General features: G+C 50.5%; 1 non-coding gene across 1 annotated transcript; it reads left to right on the top strand.

Moving 5' to 3' along the window:
* Positions 1 to 14,921: 14,921 nt before the first annotated feature.
* Positions 14,922 to 15,004, top strand: TRNAL-CAG (transfer RNA leucine (anticodon CAG)). Its single transcript has one exon. It is a non-coding gene; the product is annotated as a tRNA-Leu (tRNA).
* The last annotated feature ends 234 nt before the right edge of the window (positions 15,005 to 15,238 follow it).

Raw genomic sequence — 15,238 nt, 5'->3', positions numbered from 1 at the left:
TTTCTCTGCGTGGGTTGTCCCTACAAACATCAGTAGTATGAAGGCAAATATTAAGCAAGAGCCCCCTCAGCAGAATTCAAAGAGTACAGATGCTGCACGCGCTGCATCAGTGACATCATAAGGATGTACAGCCTCGCGCCTCCACGCCCCCTGCTGGTCCAGGTGAGCCCCGACGCATCGGAGGTGGAGGTTGAGGCAGAGGAAAGAACCTGGCCACGTGTGCAGTGGAGACCAACCTTGATCCTGGCGAAGGGGCGAGCAGTGAGAAAAAACAGAGCTCGAGGCAAAGATGGATGCCAAAGAGACACTGGAGAGCAAGGCCAACTCTGAGTGTGGAGCGCATATGAAAAACCTGTTGTGTTCTAGTCTATTTGCGTGCTGTGTGCAAGCTACGTCTCACGTGATACCACGTGACTGGGTTAATAAAAGGGGCCCAAGCACGCACGTACGCCAGTCGGCGACGGTGGGCAGAGCCAGAAGCATACCCCAGTGTCCGTGCATTTATTATAAGGCCACGTGTTAGGCCTGCATGACCCAGGTGCCCCTTGAGTGTAGGAATCTCTGTTGGCGGCTACTCCCACAGCCCACACGACACAACAGCTGGTGACGAGGGTGGGCGTACCCTCGCTGTTTGTGTGTCACTCCCGACTTGCTGGGGCGGCCGCGAGCTCTGTCATCCGCTCGCGGCGCTCGTGCCCCTGAAATCCGCCTGCAGTGCGCCACGTGTCGGAGGTGCCGGATCGGAGTGCTCCGTGTGTGGTCTTATGTGCAGGTGAGACGCCGTGCCCTGCATGTGCGCACGCTATATGCGCTTCACTCCCTATCACACCGCGCTTCACGGAACGGCCCCGGGGCGCCGAAGCGCCTACTGCCACCCCCAGCCAAGGAGACCCGAGCAGCGGCGCACTTGGGCTGACCGCCAGTGCGTGAAGCGCGCTGCTGGCGCCGGGGAGAGAAGGAAGACCCGTGTTACCGCGGACACGCCCCCGCATCCACGCAGCCTGAGCCCAGATCCCGGAGCCACGTGCGCCGCTGCGAGGCCTGGCTGCGACACGCTCCACGCGGTGAAAGGGGTGGAGCTGGCCCTACAGGGGCTGAAAGGAGCCCCAACGGCCCCGAACACTGGGGAGGAGCGAGCGTCGACACGCTTCACGATGCGCCAAGCGCACCAGGCCCACCTGCCTGCAACAGTCGACAAGCACTGACACCTCCAAACCACTCACGTGCTCGTGGGATCACGCATGCCATTTTCTACAAGACGTAAGGCGCCCCATGGCCACAAGCATGGCCACGATACCCCCAATAGAGGCTTTTGTGGTAGAAGGATCACCGTCGTCATTGGCTCCGAAGTGGCTGCTGATCTTCTTTGAAGCCACCAAAGTCCATAAGGACCAGAAGTGAGCCATGATTCTCCACCTAGGGGGAAAAGATGTCCACAACATTGCTAAAACGCTAGTGGAAGCCACACCAAAAAACCACCACTCACTCATAAATGCCCTGAATGCACACTTCGGGCCTATGGCTATTCAGGACTACGAGAAGTTCATATTCCGACAAGCTAGACAACTGCCGGAAGAGTCCCTAGACACGTATCACGCACGACTAAAGAATCTAGCATCAACATGCGGATTCACGGATGTCACCGAAGAGATACGGGGACAAATTATACAAGGGTGTGCATCCGCTAAGCTCAGAGAACTCATTCTAGAAGAATCTGGAAAGCCCCTTGCGGACATTCTAACCCTAGGCAGGACCAAAGAGTTGTCGAAAGCCTGCGCTGCCCACATGGAAGCCGCCCTCCAAGCGCCGGTGAAGGCAGAACCTGTAAACAAACTAACGGTGAAATCCCCAGTGAAATGGAACAAGAGAAGCACAGGACCTGCCGCAGGGACATCAGGAAAGACATGCGGATACTGCGGCGGGCCACCACACCAGGCGGCAGACTGCCCTGCCAAAGGAAAGCGGTGCTCTTGGTGGGGCCGATTCAATCATTTCGAAAAGGTTTGTTGGTCCAAGAAATCCCGCAAGCCTAGACAAGTGGTAAACGCTGTGCCAGAGGGCGATCCCAATCCAAGCGACATGGATGATGATGAGGAGGAGGAGGAAAGGACAGTACATAAATTACACATGATTGGCACTGCCATTCGCCGAACGAGGCGACTACCTCAGTGCAACATTAGAGTGGGCAAACAAGAACTCATGGCCGTGGTAGACACGGGAGCGACCATTAGACATTGGACTCGCCCCCAAAATTATGTCCGTCACCCATCGTGGTATTCGCCTATGGCCAGGACACCCCGCTCAGAATCCGAGGGAAATTCAAGACGACCATATCGCATGGAGACCAATCCATCACCACCAACATCTTTGTGTCAGAAGATGGGCAAGGCATGCTGCTCGGTGCCGGGCGGCTGAAGACCTGGGAGTAGTCATGTTCGCTCTTGGAGTCCACCAGGAATCCGTCCAACAATTATTCACGGAGTTCTCCGACATCTTCAAAGGCATTGGAAAATGCACAGGCAACAAAATACATCTCCACATCGACCCCACCATTCAGCCGGTGGCCCTGAGACATCGCTGTATTGCGTTCCACCTCAGACCTCAGGTGGAAGAAGAACTCAAGAAGCTGGAAGCAGCTGGAATCATAGAAAAGGTCGCAGGCCCCACTCCGTGGGTCTCACCCATTGTAGTCACACCAAACCAAAACAACCAGGTGCAGTCAGGATCTGCGTGGACATGCGACTCCCTAACGCTGCCATAAAGAGGGAGTGCCACATAACGCCCACCATTGACGATCTGATCGGGGAAATGGCAGGAGCCAGCTGGTTCTCTAAACTTAACCTGAGATCTGGATACCACCAGCTGGTGCTCGATGAAGAATCGCGCAACATCACGACCTTCTCGACGCATGTGGGCCTCAGGAGATACACACGCCTCAGTTTTGGTGTGTCCAGTGCGGCTGAAGTATTCCAGAATGTCATACAAGAGCTGATAACTGACAAACCTGGGGTAATCAATGTCAGCGACGATATCATGGTACACGCCAGAACCATCCAAGAACACAACACTCGCCTGGCGCTAGTGTTTCGAAAACTCCGAGAATCAGGCCTAACCTTACATCGCAAGAAGTGCGAGTTCCTAAAACAAAAGCTGCAATTCCTTGGATGCACCTTCTCGGCTGACGGGGTCAACCCAGACCCCGACAAGGTAAAGGACATCAAGGAAGCTGCTCCTCCCACTACCGTTACTGAAGTCAGAAGCTTCCTGGGCATGGTAAACTACTGTGGAAGGTTTATCCGCAACCTCGCCAATTTGACACTACCGTTGAGGGAACTCACAAAAGACAACACGCCATGGAGATGGGGTCCAGAGCAGACAAAAGCGTTTCATGAAATCAAGGGAGCTCTGTCGGAAGCCACCACACTTGCCTTCTTCGACCCCCGGAAATTGACACTCGTGGCTGTGGATGCTGGTCCGGTAGGATTAGGGGCTGTATTAATGCAAAGACAAAGAGCGGATGAGGATTGGGCTCCAGTGGCTTTTGCCAACCGCTCACTCACAGAGACTGAACAAAGATATTCTCAAATAGAGAAGGAGGCGATTGCCATTCATTGGTGATGTCGGCACTTCCACCTATATGTATACGGAAAGCCATTCGTGGTGGCCACCGATCATAAGCCACTGGTTGCTCTGTTCTCCAGGACATCCACCAAACCCCCTCCTCGCATCGAGAAGTGGATGCTCCAACTCCAAGATTACAACTGCCGAGTCGAGTACCAGCCAGGGTCCAGGAATCCCGCGGATTACCTATCCCGACACCCGAGAGCTGCCACACGGGAAGAAAGAGAAGACACAGCTGACACTGAGGAATACGTGAGAAGCATCATGGCCCGGTCATGCCCAATGCCAATGTCCGTGAAGAGCATTGCCGAAGCCACCCGAAAGGACGACTGCCTACAACGAGCCATCAAAGCAATTCAGAGCGGAAATTGGCACAGAGCCAAAGAAGAGTGGAAAATACTGACACCCGAGGCTAAACGCATCATGGAAAGCCTACATCATGTGAGGGAAGAACTTAACGAAGATGACACTGGCTGTCTATTGAGAGGTCACAGATTGGTAATACCATCGGCCTTAACGACCCAAGCAGTGCAACTGGCCCATGTTGGCCATCAAGGAATAGTTAAAACCAAGTTCCGATTAAGAACCAAGGTGTGGTTTCCTCTCATGGACACTCTCGTAGAGGACACTGTGAGATCGTGTACAGCCTGTCAGACCACGGGGGATCCCCCGCGAGAAGCCCCCGTCATTGCTGAGACTCGGCCTCAACGTCCATGGGAATGCGTCAGTTTGGATTTCGGGAGCCTTCCGGATGGGGGGCACACCATGGTAGTCATCGACCACCATTCCAAGTACCCAGAAGTAGAGGTGATCCCAACCACCAGTGCCACCGAGGTCATCCCCAAATTGGAAAAAATCATAGCTGCTCTTGGGTTGATGAGAGAACTACGAACTGACAATGGCCCCCCCTTCCAGGGACAGGAGTTAGCCAACTACCTCAGCGCCCTCGGAATCAAACATCGCAGAGTAACCCCTCGTTGGCCACAAGCCAATGGCGAGGTGGAGCGTTTTATGCGAACCCTTAACAAGGTAATCAGAATAGCTCATGATAAGAGACAGTCGGTAGAACTGGCAATCTTTACCTTCCTGAGGAGTTATCGACAGACACTTCACACAAACACAGGTGTTGCGCCAGGACATGTGCTCATGGGGCGAGTGGTTACTGACTCTATTCCCAATCACCCGCACTGGAGACCAGAGTTCTCCAATGAAAGCTGGATTGAAGCCAGACGGCAGAAAGCCTATGCCCGCACGAGCAAGAGTCGGAGGTCCAGAACATCCCACTTTGCCCGGGGAGACCTGGTGCTGCTCAAGAACCGGGTCACCAGTGGGAAGTTCCGGTTGACGTACGAGACCCGGCCCTGGACAGTGGTTGACGTAAAGGGGACTCCTATCATTGCGACCAGAAACCGAGAGACTGTAACCCGCAATGTGTCCCACTTCAAATTGTTTCATCCAGAGTCACTGGCTGCTTCCATGCCTGAGAGGTCAGAGAGCCGAGCAGCTGCGAGTCCGGCGGCAGTCGAGTCTCCAATCCCGCCAGGTTGCCTTCTGGAAGAGGAACTCACAAGTCCAGCAGGTGGCGATGATTCCCCTCCGGGGATGCCTGAGAAGGCCAACGGGGAGCCGAGCGGGGATGGCTCAGAGGAATGTGGCCATGGCTCAATGTCCCTGGCCGAGGCCGGGGCCACTCCAGGCCGAGGGGCGTCCCAATATCGACTAAGAAGAAACCCCGAGCCATCCTGCCGCCTCCGCGATCATCTCACGTAAGACTGTTCTATTATCCTGTTCTACTAAACTGTGAAGTGAGACTGTAAAAGTAGTCCAAGAGACTGAAGGCGGCTGCCGATAGTCATTTCACATATTCTCGATTTGCTATGTATCTCATTTTGTTTTTTTTGTGTTTGGTAAGGAATGTTGTGTTCTAGTCTATTTGCGTGCTGTGCGCAAGATACGTCTCATGTGATACCACGTGACTGGTTTAATAAAAGGGCCCACGCACGCACGTACGCCAGTCGGCGACGGCGGGCAGAGCCAGAAGCATACCCCAGTGCCCATGCATTTATTATAAGGCCACGTGTTAGGCCTGCATGACCCAGGTGCCCCTTGAGTGTAGGGATCTCTGTTGACGGCTACTCCCACAGCCCACACGACACAACAAAACCGTTACCATGGAAACTGAGGCCAGCGAGTTGAGTGGAATTGACTCAGGAGATCGAAGAGAGCACAGGTGCCTTGTGGGAAGTAAATAGCTCCTAAGGGGAGTGAGTGGACAAACAGTGGGATTGACCAAGTCTTTCCTGGTTTGGATAGGAGCAGTGCAGGGCCAACAGAGCCGCATGAATCTGGACCTCAGCGCAGAGTTCTGCTTCTTGAATTGGTTCCAAGAGTAAAGGAGCTGAACAACAAACTGTGTTTTTGCTAAGCTCTTCCTGAACTGAACTTTGACATTTCAATGAACTTTGAATTTTAAGGAACTTTTCTTTACAGAATTGTTATGTTATGTTGAAAAAGTTTTCTAAAGATCTCGTACCCTGGTTGGCTTCATGGCGCTTGTTCTAGGAGGGGTTATTGCTGAGTCGGTCGCAGTTTATTCGTAGGCCTGAGTATACAGCCAAGTTTTAAGAGATTTTCTGAATTTCAGTAAATTGGTACTAGACCTGATTTCCAAGGGGATGGAATTCCAGAATCCAGGAGCCACCCCACACGTAGTTTTCACATTGGGAGCCATAAACTGACCCAGACTGACTGGGAGCCACCAACTAAGAAGGAACGGATCCAGCTAAGGGCAGCGCACTGAATGCCGGCATCCTTGACACGGTCCACCAGAATTCCATGGTCGACCGTGTCAAAGGCGGCCGATAGGTCTAATAACACCGGGGCCTGGGGAATGTCTTTATCAGCCTTCCCCCCGAAGGGAATCCAGTACAGCTGTGATTACTGTTTCTGTGGAGTGGGCAGGGCGGAAGCCCGCTTGGTGTGGGTCAAAGTACCTAGATTGTTCTAAAAAGTTGGACAGGCATTTAGCCACATGGGCCTCAGGTACCTTGGCTAAGTATGGGAGCAGTGAGATCGGCGGTAGTTTGACACTGTCTGGGGGTCCGCCCCAGGTTTCTTTAAGAGGGAGATCACAGGGGCCTCTTTAAAGTCCTGTGGTACACAACCCTGACACAAAGAGTTGCTCAATAAGGCAAGGGCTGGGCCCGGAGAGTGGTAAAAACATCCTTTAAGATATGGGGTGGACAACAATCCACTGACTCTGGACAGGAGATCTTGAAGGGTCTGGACATCCATGGCCGGGATGATTCAAGGGAATAGGAATTTGTGGGCCTAGAGGCGGAAGATTCCTCAGTGATGTGTTTGGGGATACTGGCTTTAATAGAGGAGATTTTGATATTTGATATTTATTAGCATTTGTAAAGCGCTACTTTCGCTCCGGAGGGAGCATCTTGGCGCTGAGCACACAGAAGATCGACTATGGGGAGCAAGGATCAAATGGCTGCGAGAACTGAGGAGTCGGATTGTGAGTAAATCCAAGTCTTCAGGGATTTCCTGAAAAGGCTTTCGGAGGGGGCATGCCTAAGATTGGGGGGGAGACGATTCCATGCCTTAGCAGCAAGAAATGAGAAGGTCTTTCTGCCCTTGGTTTTTAATTTTATTCGGGGTACAGAGATGAAATTAGCGCCTGATGACCTCAAGCAGCGAGTTGGAATATAACGCTGGAAGCGCTTGATCAGGTAAGATGGGCCCGTACACCTGGTGGCTTTAAAGACAGTAACTAGAAGCTTGAATAAGATTCTCTTATGGAGGGGCAGCCAATGGAGGGCATTGAGGGCTGCAGAGGCCGAGGACCTGCGGGGGAGTTTCAGGACAAGCCAGGCTGCTGCGTGTTGAACGCTTTGTAATTTTTTAAGAGAGGATTTCTTAATGCCTGCTAGGAGGCCGTTACAATAATCCAGCCGGGAGAGGATAAGCGCCACCGCGACTGATTTCCTGGCTGAAATGGGCAAAAAATAAAAAAAATTCTTTAATTGCCTGATCAGACTGAAACAGCGCCCTGCGGTAATACGGACATGCTCATCGAAGCTAAGGGATGCGTCGAATTGAACTCCCAGATTGCGGGCTGAAACAACCGCGCTCGGTGGTGCTTCGGAGTTATGAGGCCACCAGTCTTTGGGGGAAAAGAGTGTGCCTTTACCGAGGGGTATTATCTCGTTTTGGCGCTGTTGCATTTTAGATGATTCAGGTTAAGCCAGGAAAAGACTTCTGACAGGCAGTTTTGAAATCTAATGGCAACATCAGGGAGTCTTTTGTCAATAGTGACGACAAGCTGGGTGTCGTCAGCGTAGGATGTCACAAGAATCCCATGTGACTCGATCAACGTAAGAAGGGGGGCCATATATACATTAAAAAAGAGAGGGCTCAGGATGGAACCCTGAGGCACACCTGAGATGATGGATCGTTCGCCAGAAAGAAAAGAGCCTAAGGAAACCGTTTGAGAGCGGTTGGGCAGAAATTAAATTATCCAAGCAAGCGCGGAACCCGAGACACCGATCTCACGCATTCTATTGATTAGAATCGCATGTGAGATGGTGTCGAAGGCCGCGGTTAAGTCGAGCAGGATGAGGACAGCCTGCCTGCCCTCATCCTGCAAGAACTTGATGGTGTCTGACAACTCAATCAGGGCGGTTTCTGTGGAATGGCCAGGGCGAAAGCCGGATTGCTGTGGGTGCAGGATGCGTTTGTTTTCCACAAAATGTTTTAATTCCTCATGGACTAATTGCTCGGTGATTTTGCCTAGCGCCAGGAGAAAGGAAATTGGGCGCATATTAGACAAATCAGTAGGGGATTTATTTTGCTTTTTCATGAGGGGCTTAACTATGGCCTTCTTCCAATCAGTAGGAACAATACCGGAGTTGAGAGATTAGTTCACAATAGCATTGATTAGAGGGTTGACGGCCTCAATAAGGTGGTGCAGGATGACTGGGGGACAAGAGTCCGTAGGGGCTCCTGATTTACAGGCCAAAATAGCTTTTTGCGTTTGCTGTAGGGAAACTGGTGTGAATTGATTTAGTAAGGGAATAGTTGTGTCAGGCTCTTGGGTTGACGTGGGTAAGGGGGGAAGTCCTTATGAATATTATTAATTTTCTCCTCAAAGAAATCTGCGATTTGATCGCAGAGGGTTTGTGAGGGGGGAATTTCAAGTGCCAGTGCCTTGGGATGAGTGAAAGATTTTACAATGTTGAAAATCGTTTGTTGTTTCTGATTAGCTGAGTCTATTGCTAGAGTGAAGAATGCCTTTTTTGCTTTTTTTATATTGGAAAGATATTGTTTTCTCTGGAGAATGTATAAGGATCTGGCAGTAGGGTCATAGGTTTTTCTCCATTCTCTCTCCAAAAGCCTACACTTAAGATGACAGTCAGTGAGGGCCGGAGTATACCAGGGGGCATTGGGCTTCTTTTTACCTCGGACTGGTTTTTGAGTAGCAGATTTTGAATTGGCAGAGACCACTCTGTCAATCCACAGGTGAAAGTTTGTGGAATCTAGTGATGCGTCTCCCATAATAGGAGGGGGGGGGACAGCCAGTTGGGGATTAAGTTTGATGCACTCAGCTACCTTCTTCCAATTAACGGGGAAGGGGGTGTAAGAGTGTTTAATGGGGGGAGAGAGCTGGGTTTTGGTTTTGATAGAGAAAGGAATGAAACAGTGATCTGTCCATATTTGTGGTAGTGGGGGAGAGACATCTAAGGAGGCCAGGTTTGTACAAATACCGTCCAGAGTGTGCCTGGCACAATGAGTAGGATGGGAGACTGATTGGGAGAGACCAAAAATCTCAAGGGAGTGGCGGAAGTTAAGAGTGTGGGGGTCAGTACAGGATTCCAAATGGAGATTGAAATCCCCTAGGAGGGTGAAGGTGGGGTAGTGGGTAAGAAGGGCTGCCAGAGTTTCGTCAAGGGAGTCCAAGAATGGAGAGGCATTTCCAGGGGGGCGATAGACAAGTCCTCCTGAGAAGGCGGAGGAAGAACTGATTTGGATAACAAATCCCAGGGACTCACAATCCCTGAGGGCGGCCAGATCGAATGTATGGCACTTGAATGATTTCTTTACAATGATGGCCAGCCCGCCTCCCCGACCAATGGGTCTGTCCTGCCTAAGAATGGTGAAGTCAGGAGGGAGGGCCGTTGCAAGATCAGGGTTGGAGGCATCATGCAGCCAGGATTCAGTAATGAATAGGGCATCCAGATCAGCTGATACAATAAGGTCATGGATGTCTTGTCCGTGGCGCGCTAAAGATCTGGCGTTGATGAGGCCACCATTGAAAGAGGTTGTCTTGTGACTAGGAAGAAAGGGAAGGGGAGGAATAGTGCTGACGGGACTAGAGGATGACCAACCACATGAACGGCAGATAAAAGGGCCCCAGAGGTGGTCTGAAAAGGAATGAACATGACAGGAAGGACTGGGTAAGGTGGGGCGCATAGAAAGCAGCGCAGAGGAGTCGTACCTGAGGGCTGGGGGTGTAGGAGCAGCATGGCCCGCGCCCGGCGCGATTCTGGCGCGGACGGGCGCAGACGGGCTTGGCTTAGGCGCGGCTTCGGCGCGCGACCGGCGCACCCGCTGCGCCAGCCCGCTGCGCCGTCTGAATGGGTGACACATTATATAGGAAGGAGGGAGGGTGGGAGGACGGCGCGACTATAGCGCTGACCTCACCTTCCTCACTCAAGATGGCGCCCACCGCCGAGTGATGTTGAATTCAAAGCGGCAGGGCTGAAACAAGAGGAGAGAGGTGTCAGAGTGCCTGTCTTCTCAATTCCCCTTAAACTAACAGCCCCCAAAGTTAAAAAGCGCCGATTTTAAAATTGGTCTAAAAACGCTCCAATTTTGTCGATGAAAAAGTTATTTAGTGAGTCTCACAGGATTTGAGAGTTGATGAGCCTACTTAGAACTCTATCAGGGTTAGATAATTCTTTGACAATCGCGAAGATTTCTTTCAATTGATTGTTGGAAGATAAGATTCTGGAGGAAAAATGCACTGGTTTACCATTTAAAATACCTTTTTTGTATTCCCTCATAGCCATTGAATAAGTACGTTTGTCTTTAGGTAAGTAGTTCTGCCTCCACTTCCTCTCTAATTGGAGGAGGGCACGTTTTCGTAATTTTAATTCAGGGGAGAACCACCGTTGGGCCTAAAGGCGACGAGCTGTTCTTATTTTTTTCAGGGGGGCATGTGCATTACTGGCCTCAAGTAGCCAAGAGGAGATGGATTCCTCCTGGAGGTTGACGTCAAGTGTGTCATGGGGAATAGTGTTGGCCAGTGTGGTGAGAAGGTCATTTTTGTCAATGGCGTTCCATTTTCTTACCCAGCTCCCCCCTTTAATAGGTCGTTTACCTGTAGAAGGGTTAAGGAGAGCGAATTTAATCAAATGATGATCTGACCAGATACATGGTAGCACCGAGACTCCAGACACTGCTCAATTGATCGTCCAAATTTGGTCCAAGATGTGCCCTTTAGTGTGTGTAGCTGTGGATATATGTTGAGCAAAATTTAAATTGTTTAATAATTCAATTAGTTCAGCAGAATGTGGCCCTTCTTGTGTCTCGTTGGCCCAATAGTTGAAGTTGCCTATCAGTAGAACTCTGGCATGGTTAGTTGCCAGATTGGCCACTTGTTCGGCCAGGGAATGAGGAAATAGCAGCATGTGCTGTGGGGGTCTGTACAGTAAGCGGTACAAAAGGGGGTGGTGATGGACGGAGCATCTGAATCAATCAAACACTCACACCCAGTCAAAAGACCTGGGTTTAATCCATCACCGTTCTTTAGCCCACTCTGTCACCCCAGTTCAGACATGGCCATATGCAAATCAGTGTGACCCTGTGCCTCATGGGAACAGGCCAGCTCGAACTGCCAAGCCATGTCTTCCCTGGACCGGAAACAAGCTTCCGAGGACCAGTTTCTGGCATTCCAGCAGTCTTCAGCCCGGCTTGCTTGAATCCAGTGGCAAAGTGAGCAAGGGACTCACGTCTGAGCATACCCTGCCACACTTATGGCGGCCAAAAGTGGTACAAAAGGGGTTGTTGATGGACGGAGCATCTGAATCAATCAAACACTCACACCCAGTCAAAAGATCTGGGTTTAATCCATCACCGTTCTTTAGCCCACTCTGCCACCCCAGTTCAGACATGGCTACATGCAAATCAGTCTGACCCTGTGCCTCATGGGAACAGTCCAGCCCGAACTGCAAAGCCATGTCTTCCGTGGACCGGAAACAAGCTTCCGAGGACCGGTTTCTGGCATTCCAGTAAGACGCATATGAGCGGAGCAGATCAGATTTAAGTACCGTATTGTCTACTGCGGGAAGGCAAAGAGGGGTAAGAGCAGTGAATTGGAGCTTCTGGTGGATGATAGCCGCAACCCCACCCCCTTTTTTACTTGGCCGTCAGTTGGTGTATAGAATGCAATACTCTTGAGGTAATGCCGCCAGGATATCGGGTGAGGAATCAAGGGTAAGCCAGGTTTCGGTGAGCAGAAGAATGTCAGGTTTATCTGTGTCTAAAAGTGTGAAAATATCCAGTTGATGCTTAATAAGGGAGCGTGTATTTAACCCTTTCGATGCTGATGACGAGCTCAGCTCGTCATCACCCACGGGTGGCGTGTGCTGATGATGAGCTGAGCTCGTCATGTAACGCGGCTTTTAAAAAAAAGCCGCACAGCGCAAAAATCACAGCAGCAGCGATGCGGTTAAGTAGTAAATTGAGAGGGGCGAGTTCTCGTATTTTTGATGTTGCTGAGCGGCGTGACGTACTGGCTGAATGATTTCAGGAAATAATTTCCATGTTAACAGATTAGTATGACGCATTAAACTAGCTCTGATGCTAGGTCTGGGTTTGTAAGTAGTAGAGTGAAGCTGTCTTAGTTCCACGGAAGAATAAATGCAGAGTTGGGCATTATGACTGGGCCCTGGCACGCAAGGGCGCAGATAGGCACAGACCTTGGTGCCCGCTGCGCTCCAGTGGCATAACGAAAATGGAGGAGGCCCACCTTCCACGTAGACGGAGGGGGCCCCACTTCAGATTTAATCCGGAGCTATTGGGCCTCAGTATTGTGCCGAGGGGGCCCCCTGCAGCTCGAGGGCCCCCGCTCCGCAGGGGCTGCGGCAGCCTGTGTTACGTCCCTGCTGCGCTCCCGTGCTGCCGCCGGCATTATTGCCTCTAACTCCTCCCCATGCCCTTCGTGATTGGTCTCTGCCCTGGAGGGAGGACTGGAAGGCTAATCAGCTGAGGGCCTGACTGGGCACTAACGCGGTACGTGAGTGGCTTTGTGCAAAAGTGCCATCAAATTCATGCAGTTAGCAGTACAGAATGGAAATAACAATTTTTTAAAAGTCAGTTTTAAAGTCACGTTGCAGTTAAAAGATTATTGTTCATCGGTAGCGGCCTCTTCCTAGAATTAAGAGGATTCCCTGGGTCAAGGCTGCAGAAGAAGAGCGGGGTTGTCATTTTAGAAGAATACAGAGTAGGGGCTAGGGATGATTCACAGAGACTGCTGACTGTGTATAAAGACAACTACATCACGTCACAGAAAACCCGTTTTGCATGGTAATAGTCGAATATTAATCATTGGTATCATAGTATTAGCTGTTTTGCTTATGTAGGTGGCCCAAATACCAGTCGGTAACAATGAAATTCGGTAAATTTCGCTGTTACCGACCGGTATTTAGCCATTCCTGATGTAGGGAAGGAATCGGTAATAAGGAATCAGTAAATTCCGATCACTTAATACGGATTCCTTATTGCCCTTGCATTTAAGGAATCGGTAATACTGATTCCTTAAATGCAACATAGAAAGCAAATAAAAGAGGGCCCGATGTAGGTAAATCCCATTTACCGATTTTGAAATACCGAATGCTACCGATTCGGTATTTCAAAATCGGTAAATGGGATGTAGGTCCCAACACCTGGAATCGTTACCGATTCCTTACAAATTCGGTATTTACCGATTCGGTAAATACCGAATCAGTATTTGCTATAGAATCCTATAGGCCTTTGAAGCCCATAGGATTAAAGTCAAATACCGAATCGGTATTTACCGAATCGGTAAATTCCGAATTTGGCAAGGGTGCAGGGGGTGTCACTTTGACACCCTCTAGCACCCCCAAAACGGGCATGTGTGCAATGTGGCACACAGACATGCCCTAAGGGCACGTCTGTCTGTCACATGGCACATGTGTACATGCACAGATGTGCATGTACACAGGAATCGGTATTTTACCATGGATTTGTATTCCATGGTAAAATACCGATTCTGTAGGCCATGTGCCAATGGTAAATTGGCTACCTACATTGCATTTTCGGTAATTTTACCGAATCGGTAAATATTACTGAATCGGTAATTATTTTACCGATTCGGAACATATTACCGAATCGGTAAATTTACCGATTCGGTAATGATACCGATTCGGTAAAATTACCGAAAATGTGCCCCTACATCTCGATAGCCCTTTACCGATCGGAAACGGCCGAAAATCGGTATTTTCGGCCGTTTCTGATCGGTAAAGGGCTACCTACATCTGGCCCATAGTGCTTTAGGGCCTTAAGGAATCGGTAATTACCACCGATTACTTTTGGAGACAACTCGGCCTCGAGTCAGCAGGTTGGCAGGTGCATGCTGGGGTGTGGGGCTGACGGAGCCTTCATGCTTCCAGCGCCCTGAGGCTGCTCAGCCAGATCCGGGCGCTACAAACCCTTAGCCCGGGCTGAGACTCGGCTGCAGGGCAGAGTTCGGCTCAGTGGGGGCTCTGGATCTTGTCTCCTTTGCTGTGAATCCCCCTCAGAAGCTGGTTCTTCGTCTTCAGTTTTTTGATCAGTTTGAAAAACATGAGACCCCGAAAATGGAGGCAGCCAATGTGTGCAGGAGCTGTGAGGATTAACCGCACCCACCGCACCCCGCAACTGTGCAGCTCTGAATCCCGCTCTACTGCAATCTGCCACCCTGACTCAATTTTCCAGCAATGCTGCAAAGGAAAAAAATATTTCGCCCCACAGAATCAAGACGATATTTTTACACACACTATTCCGAATTTTGGGTGTGGGGTGGTAAATTATGGAGCTGTGTCCAGAGCCGAGCCCGCAGTGTAGAAACTCTTGGTATCCGGGTTCAGGAGTCCTCCTTAGAGATATCTCTGAACCCCTCCAGCCTTTAGACCAGAAGTCTTCTTAACTACAAAGACAGAAATCCTAACTCTAAAACACACGCTTTCATCATGATCAGCTGAAAACCACGCCCCCTGGGCGCTCTTTTGGAAGTCAGGATGGCCGAGCGGTCTAAGGCGCTGCGTTCAGGTCGCAGTCTCCTCTGGAGGCGTGGGTTCGAATCCCACTTCTGACAGGTGTTTTGTGACATGTGTTTTTGGACTTGAATTCAGTGTGTTATTTCCAAACACTCGTGTCTCAGACAATGTCAACATTATATATACATAACATAGTTCTGTAAATCATTGCTAAGCTCTACTGTCCATTTTTTCCACTAATTACCTGCAGGGGGCTCTTGAAACTGTAGATCCAAGAATGTTTATTTTTTTTGTAGCGCGAACTTGACCCAAATCGGATATCAGAGCGCTAT

This window comes from Lissotriton vulgaris, chromosome 1_1, assembly GCF_964263255.1.
Source record: "Lissotriton vulgaris chromosome 1_1, aLisVul1.2, whole genome shotgun sequence".
Taxonomy (NCBI): domain Eukaryota; kingdom Metazoa; phylum Chordata; class Amphibia; order Caudata; family Salamandridae; genus Lissotriton; species Lissotriton vulgaris.
This window is presented reverse-complemented; position numbering and strand designations above follow the sequence as displayed.